The 7,500-nt window shown below is 42.6% G+C and overlaps 1 protein-coding gene and 1 pseudogene across 1 annotated transcript in view; one reads left to right on the top strand and one right to left on the bottom strand.

Annotated features, from left to right (window-relative positions):
• Positions 1-7,500, bottom strand: part of EGFR (epidermal growth factor receptor) — a 1,653,396-nt gene that overhangs the window by 108,937 nt on the left and 1,536,959 nt on the right. The window lies entirely within an intron of this gene.
• The window catches only part of LOC122797314, a 24,638-nt pseudogene continuing 20,000 nt past the window's right edge, over positions 2,863-7,500 (top strand).

The raw sequence follows: 7,500 nt of genomic DNA, 5'->3' as shown, positions 1-7,500 counted from the left end.
CAAACAATATTGCCAACAACATCTGAGAAATACATTTAAGCCACACAGAGATAGAAATTACATAGGCCAAAATGTTTTAAGGAAAGGGCTTACAATTACACCTCTTAGAGGTGTGGCAATCTGAACATTGTTAGGTTTGAAATTGTTTATGCACAACATGAATTTAAAGGGTATTTTTGTAAATAAAACAATACTGAAGGTCCACACAATGTGCTTATAACATCCAGCTTTGTCATAGTTTGTCACTGTTTGAAAGGTACTACAAGCATGATATGGAAACATTTTTAAAGTATAGAGTTATACAAAGATTTTTTTTAATTCTGGAAGAGAAGAGAATGATGCATTTAAGTTGCTTATTATGGATAATATTATTTATATAATGAGTGTTGATAAGACTGACTGCCTGTTATCCATGGATACTGATACAGACAGTTGAATCAGTGTAATCACTTAGTACATTTTACAAGAAAGTAACGGTTCAGTTAAAGACAGTGTATAAAAATAACTATGCAATTTTAGTAGTTCAAGAGGCAGCATGCTCACCCTTGGTGTACAAAACTGTGGGTTCTATTCTTATTTCTGGTAGATAACCTAGTTTCCCAGTACTGACACTGCAGTGCAGTAAAAGTGTGTGTGTGTGATTCTGCATTGAGTATGACATCCTTCAGTACACATATATTTCATGTAAATATACTATTTCCCCTAATATACAAGTATTCAGCATATATGTCTTTTTTCTGAAATGATAGGTAGAAATTTTTCCACCATACTTACAATTTATTTGATGCAGTATCTCTCTCTCTCTCTCTCTCCCCTGACTTAGTAGAATTTCACAATCACCAAATGCCACTCCCCAAATCTTTACTTCCTTTCTTGTGAAATGTATCCCACTTACTTTGTATTCTCTCCAGACCCCTTACTCTTCATTTTAACTGCAGATCATCTTTTAATTTCCATGGTGTTTTGCTATTAGAACCAAGTCATCTGCTCATGTTATACATATTGGTAATATAATATTTCGTTCTATCTCACATCTTGCCTTCTTCATTTCATACATGCATGTAAATACTACTGCATTCATTATTAATATAAATAAGCACATACTGACTAGGCATCCTGGTTTTACCCCTCGTTTAATAGTCATTTTCCCCATTCATCCATTTAGTATAACTTGCACCCATGAATTTTCATTCCATTTCTTTATTACCTTAATATTTCTCCTATTCCATATGTCTCTAAAACCTACCACATTGCTTCATGGCTCACTTCATCACATGTTTAGCTACATTACATGATAAAAGTCTTAATTCTTTATTTTCTTTCAGTATCATTTCTTCTACGACATTCACTATAATTAATATTTCTTTAACCTCTCTCTCTTTTATACCATAAATCCCTTCTCCTACTACCTCACCCAATATTTTTATTTGTTTATTGATTGACATTTATTACCAACTGGGTAGGAGGCCATTTTACTAGAAATTATTGTAGAGAATAATGTTTTTGTATTTGGAGAAAATCACTATTTACAAAGATGGGGCATTGCAATAGGCACTTCATGTGCTAACAGTTAGTGTTATGTTGTCCTATCTCGCCTTCATTCTTGATGGTTGGGTTTGGCCTAATACTAACACCTGAGAGCTTTCACTGGCTTGAGGCTATACCCTATCCCATGATACCTGGCGACAGTTCCTCAAATCTCTTTTGCCGCTTTGCTGGTTCGGGATTGTTTTTTGCTGGCTCAAGCTAAGTCTTTGTTTTGTTTACCTTTTTGTCTATATACTTCTGCTATATTCTTAGTGCAATAAACTTTAACTTCTCTAGTTTAGTGCAGAGCAGTTTTTTGGTAGTTTAGTGTTCCTTTTTTGTGTTTTTGCTGGTTGTAGTGTTGTTGTGTGGGCCATCGTTGTTCATAGGACTTGTTTATTCCTATCCTGTCTAGCTTTAAGTTTGTCCTGAATGAATCCGTTTAACTTAGAGGATTAATTTTTTGTCCCCTTTGCTTTATCCCAATCCTACTTAGAGGGCTCCCTCCCCCTTTCTACTACCCTTTCCTGAGGTTTCTTCGTTTCAGTTAGAGAAGTCTCCTCTGGCTAGAGTAGATCATTGTTTAAATTAGAGATGCCTCCTCGTGGTTTTCTTGGTTCTTTCCCCCTGTTTAAAAAAAAAAACATTTTTTTTGCTGTTTTGTATTAATTGTGTTTGTTCTTGTGCCTTTCTGTGTATTGATTGGTAGGTGTACTGCTGGGATATATTTATCCGTTTTTGTTGACTAACTAGTGCAAAATGTCCAAAGATACTGGTAAGGAAGCCAAGCAATCTGGCTTTAAAAAGTGTGACTGACAGCCACACTAGTTGTGTATATTGCTTAGGTGCAGTCCATCTGCAGGACTCCTGCTCTATGTGCCATGGATTCAGTTCCAGGGTCCTGCAGGAATGTAAAAATAAGCTCATTCTAAGGGGATTACTTAAGGGACAGTTTGATGTGACTATTGAAGGGAATCAGTCTTCTAAATCCTCATCAGAGAAGTCTTTAAGAAAATCTTTTTCTTCTTCGGCTCCGGCTTCTGAGCAGACCAAGAAACATACAACTTTAGACCCGAAGGCTAACATGCCAGAGAAGACAACAACTCCAGAGGCTCCACCAACTTTACTGGAGCAGACTTGAGCCAAAAAAGGAGACGGTCCCCGACTCTGGAACCGGTCTACTCAGTACCCCAGTCACCCCTCTTGCATAGCCATAAATCCACCACTGTCTCCTCTCGATCATCCAGGAGTCTCTTAGATGACAATGTGGAGCGGGTGGCCAAGAGGTTGCTTCGAACACTGACCTTAGCCAAAATTCTCTCGAGTCCAGCCCAGATGGAAGTGGAGACAATACCTGTACCTACCTTGTCTTCTGTTCCTCCTTTGACTCGGATGAGCTCAGAGCCAGAGTGCCTGGATGAACTTGCAGTGGAACCATTGGGTCCGAAAATCCACTACTGGTGTCTCGGCCCTGGCTTCTGCTCCGAGCTCTTTGATGCTGTCTTCTCTCAAAGGGTCTGGAATCTGAGCCAGGGCTTTGGCGCAGGTGAGTTCAGCTCCCACATCAGCCTCGGAGCCATCCTCCTTGGCTAGGGGGAGGTCTCCCGGCTCCTCGGAGCCGGAGTCTCTCTTGGGCCAGGATCATGGTGCCTTCGAGGTGATGAGGAGTGTGCTGTCCTCCCCCAAACTGCTCCACCCTCGGCTTCAGCTACTTTTCCCCAAATGGACCGGTGTTAACCTCTGTGCCATCCCTCCAGCCCAAGCATAGAGAGCCAATACCTCAGGACTCCCCAATGGGTGATCGACTCTCTTTTGAAACTTCCCCAGAATATCCCTCTGAGGAGGTCCCTCAGAAGAGGACTTGTAAGAGGAAACATTTAGTCTGTCACATCGGATACGGACTTAGAGGATTCAGAAGGGTCCCCACTGTCACCCTCTGAGGATGTTTCCTTTTTGGACATCTTGGAGATCCTGAAGCAGAGAGGTGGCTGGAAGACCCTCTCCCATTCTGATGATCAGTCTGTATACCTGGAGGCATTTGGATCAAGACCCTCCACCTCTTGGGTGTCTCCGGCTTTTGACCAACTGCTTAGTGTAGTCGGTCAAAAGGCGTGGGGCTCTCCAGTATCCAGGGAACCTGTTTCAAAGATGGATAACAAGTTTATTACTGCCCCGAACAATAAGCAATTCTTAACCAAAGGTGTCCCAGTAGATGTTATTAGCTGAAACTTCTTCATCTGTCCATCTGCTGAATAAGGAGTCTTGAACGATGGAGAGATATGGGAAGTGTATGTTTTCTTCAGCGGCCTTTAGTCATAGGTTGCTGAACTATTTATCCCATTCTACCTGACTTCAGGGTGATGATCTGAAACAGCTAGGAGATACCCTGAAAGGAGGACTGCCTGTCCACCTCTGGAGGCAGTCGGGGGCAGATTATCAATGTACCCAAAAGCCTGGCTCAACATCACTCAAGGCAAATGGGTACGGTCGATTATATCCAGGGGATACAACATACCATTTTCTTCTCCACCCCCTCTATCAAGATCAATCCCAGACATTCCACCCAGTCAAAGGTATCAAGCAACCTTAGAAATCCAAAGGTTGCTAGAAAAGAGAGTCATCCAAGAAGTCCCCGCAGATCAAATCGGATCTGGGACTTACTCAAGGTTCTTTTTAGTCCAAAAGAAGACATGAGACTGGAGACCAATCTTAGATCTTAGCAAGCTGAACAAGTCCGTAAAAAAAAAAGCAAAGTTCCGGATGGTGACACTGCAGTCTATACTCCCTTTTCTGGGACAAGACAATTGGATGTATTCAATAGATCTTCGGGATGCATACTACAATATAAAGATGGACAGGCGATCTAGGAGATATCTATGCTTCTGGCTGGGAGCCAGTCATTACCAATTCAGAGCTCTGCCCTTTGTTCTCACTACAGTCCCTGAGTGCTTACCAAATGCATGGCAGTAGTCACGGCTCACCTGAGGCATCTAGGATTCTGGGTGTTTCCATACTTAGAATGGCTCCTGACTGCCGCCACAGAGTAGCTACTGACCAAGGCAAGGGACACCACCATTCATTTCTGCTCAGAGCTAGGTATTGCCATAAATTTCAAAAAATCTGCCTTGTTACCTTCACAGTATATTACCTTCATAGCACAGGGGCAGACTTAAACACAAAAGACATGGTAGCAAAACTGCCTCACAACAGGGTACAAACACTACGTCATCAGATATCAATCTTGCTCATGAGGAGGAAGGTGCAGGCAAAGTTTGTTCTCAAGGTTCTGGGTTCAATGGCAGCTACGATAATATAATTCCACTGGCGTATCTACATATGAGGGTGTTACAGTGGATACTCTTTGCTCAATGGTCCATGCAGGAGTTACTGATGTCACACAAAATACTCATTATGGACACCTGCAAGAAGGACCTATGATGGTGGCTTAAGCCCAAGCAGGTAATGATAGGCAGACTGCTTGTTCTCCCCATCCAGTAGCTACAGTGACTGTGGATGCTTCCAGATAGGGTGGGGGGAATTATCTGGGGCAGACTGTCCAAGGAACTTAGCAGGAACATGAATACCACTTGCACATCAATGTACTAGAGACGAGAGGAGTGCTTCTGGTGTTGCAAGCATTCCAGAACTCTCTTCCTACAGGTACGACTGTGATACATGCAGACAATATATCCATGGTGTGGTACATCAACAAACAAGGTGGAAACAGATCCTACCCTCTGTGTCGACAGGCTCAAAAAGTATGGCAATGGGCAATTTCTTCTCAATGTTTTCTAACTGCAATGCACATTCTGGGGAAATCCAATGTGATAGGGGACAAATTAAGATGGGTAATTCTTATGCCTCACGAGTGGTCTCGGAAACAGGAAATTGCGAATTGAATTTTTCACAAGTGGGGCCAGCCTTGCTGTGACTTCTTTGCCATGTCCATGAACTCCAAATTCAGCAGCTACCTTGCCCTAATCCCCGCTGCGAGGGAATCACCAAGAGATGCACTTGTTCATGATTGGCCCCGGGACTGCTTTATGCCTTTCCCCCGTTGCCATTAATACCTAAAGTTCTACAGATCACCAAATTGTTGAGTAGTGAACTCATTCTCATCGCTCTACACTGGCCTCATCAAATCTGGTTCCCCTTCCTATGGCCTCATGTCCAGGAGGATCCTTGGATTCTGGACCCGCTGCCGGATCTTCTGACCCATCAGTTGGGAGCACTCCATCCCTCCATCCAAACCCTCAAGCTGACAGCTTAGTTGCGCCAATTCCCATCTTAGCCAGGCTTGTGAATATATCCCCGGCAATGCAACACATTCTGGTTTCTTCTCATAAGACTGCAACTAGAAGACTGTATGCTAGCAAATGGAAAAGGTTTTCTTGCTGGGCTTCCATGTATCACACAGATCCCTTCACAGCCCGTTACCACAATTCTAGATTCTGTAGCAGAGATTTTCAACCAAGGTGCAGCTACTATATGAGTACAATTAGCTGCCATGTCTAACTACCATGTAGGAGACATGGGATCGAAAATAATGTCTCACAGATTATGCAAAGCTTTTCTGAGGGGTACATTCCTATTAAGACCTCCAATAAGAGAACCACCACCTTCCTGGGATCTAAATTTGACACTGACTACTTTAACTCTCCCTCCATTCAAGCCAGCTTCCTCATGCCCACTAAAGTTCCTTACATGGAAGACAATCTTTTTAACAGCCATTAGTTCAGCTAGGAGGGTTTCAGAACTACAAACTCTGTCTATTCGTCCTCCCTATTTAGTTTTCCACAAAGACAGAGTCTCTCTTAGAACAAATCCTTCTTTTCTGCCCAAAGTATATTCTGAGTCCAACTTGAATCATTCCATTGACCTACCTGTCTTTTTTCCCCAACTATGGCAACAAGACGGATTATAAGCTTCACCAATTGGATGTCCATAGGCATTTACAATTCTATTTACACAGAACAAAAAAGTTTAGTAAATCTGATCAATTATTTGTCTCATTCTCGGAGACTAGAAAAGGGGTGCCAGTTTCAAGAGTCACTTTATCTAAATGGCTTTCAGACTCCATTACTTATGCATATAGCTCTCAACATAAGCAACTGCCAGGTAAGATTTGAGGCCATCAGACTAGAGCTATGTCCACTCCCACCGCTTTCCAAGCCAGACTACCTTTGGTTTAATTTGTGCAGCAGCCACATGGGTCAATTCTCATACCTTTATTACTCATTACAAAGTAGATGTGGCCTCCCGGAACAGGGCTTCCTTTGGTTCCACTGTTCTGAAGAGTTTATTCCCTTGAGCCACCAGAGAAAAAAAGTGCTGAGGGCACTGTCCCAACCATCAAGAATGAAGGTGAGATAGGACAACATAAAATAAAATAAAGAAGTTATGTACTCACCATAATGTTCCATGTTTGTTGTCCATAATCTCACCTTTATTATTGCATCCCACCCCCCCACCCCCACCTGGAGGATCAAGAGGAATTTCTGGAATTGGTCAAAGTTCTCATAGGTTCATAGGTGTTTATTAGGCTAATGGCCCTGGAGCCTTTACAAGCCTAGCCCATAGGATTACCCTGGCAACGTGCCACCTGACCTTAGTTTCCATGCCTCTGTCGAGTACAGCCACTTGAGTGATCCCTGGGGTGGATTTTCTATTTCCCATCCACTCATCAACATTTCTCTTGAAGAGGGCCAGTGATGTGCTCTGTTTGACATGTATGGGAAGTCTATTCCATAGCATGGGCAGTCTCTGGGTTATGAACCTGTCCCTCCAGCACGTTCTATGATTCCCTTCTTGTCTCATGAGACATGGGCTAAGAATTTTTATCTTTACCCTTTTCTTTTTTGGTTAGATAATTTCTAGTGATTAGGGTTTGCAAACAAGATCTGGGGAAATGTCGCCAGGCATCATGAGATAGGGTATAGCCTCAAGCCAGTGAAAGCTCTTGAGCTTTGGTAT

Source organism: Protopterus annectens, chromosome 3.part0, assembly GCF_019279795.1.
Source record: "Protopterus annectens isolate FY-2018-M chromosome 3.part0, PAN1.0, whole genome shotgun sequence".
Classification (NCBI taxonomy): Eukaryota; Metazoa; Chordata; order Ceratodontiformes; family Protopteridae; genus Protopterus; species Protopterus annectens.
Note: the sequence above shows the minus strand (reverse complement) of the source record. Positions and strands in the feature narration are given on the sequence as shown.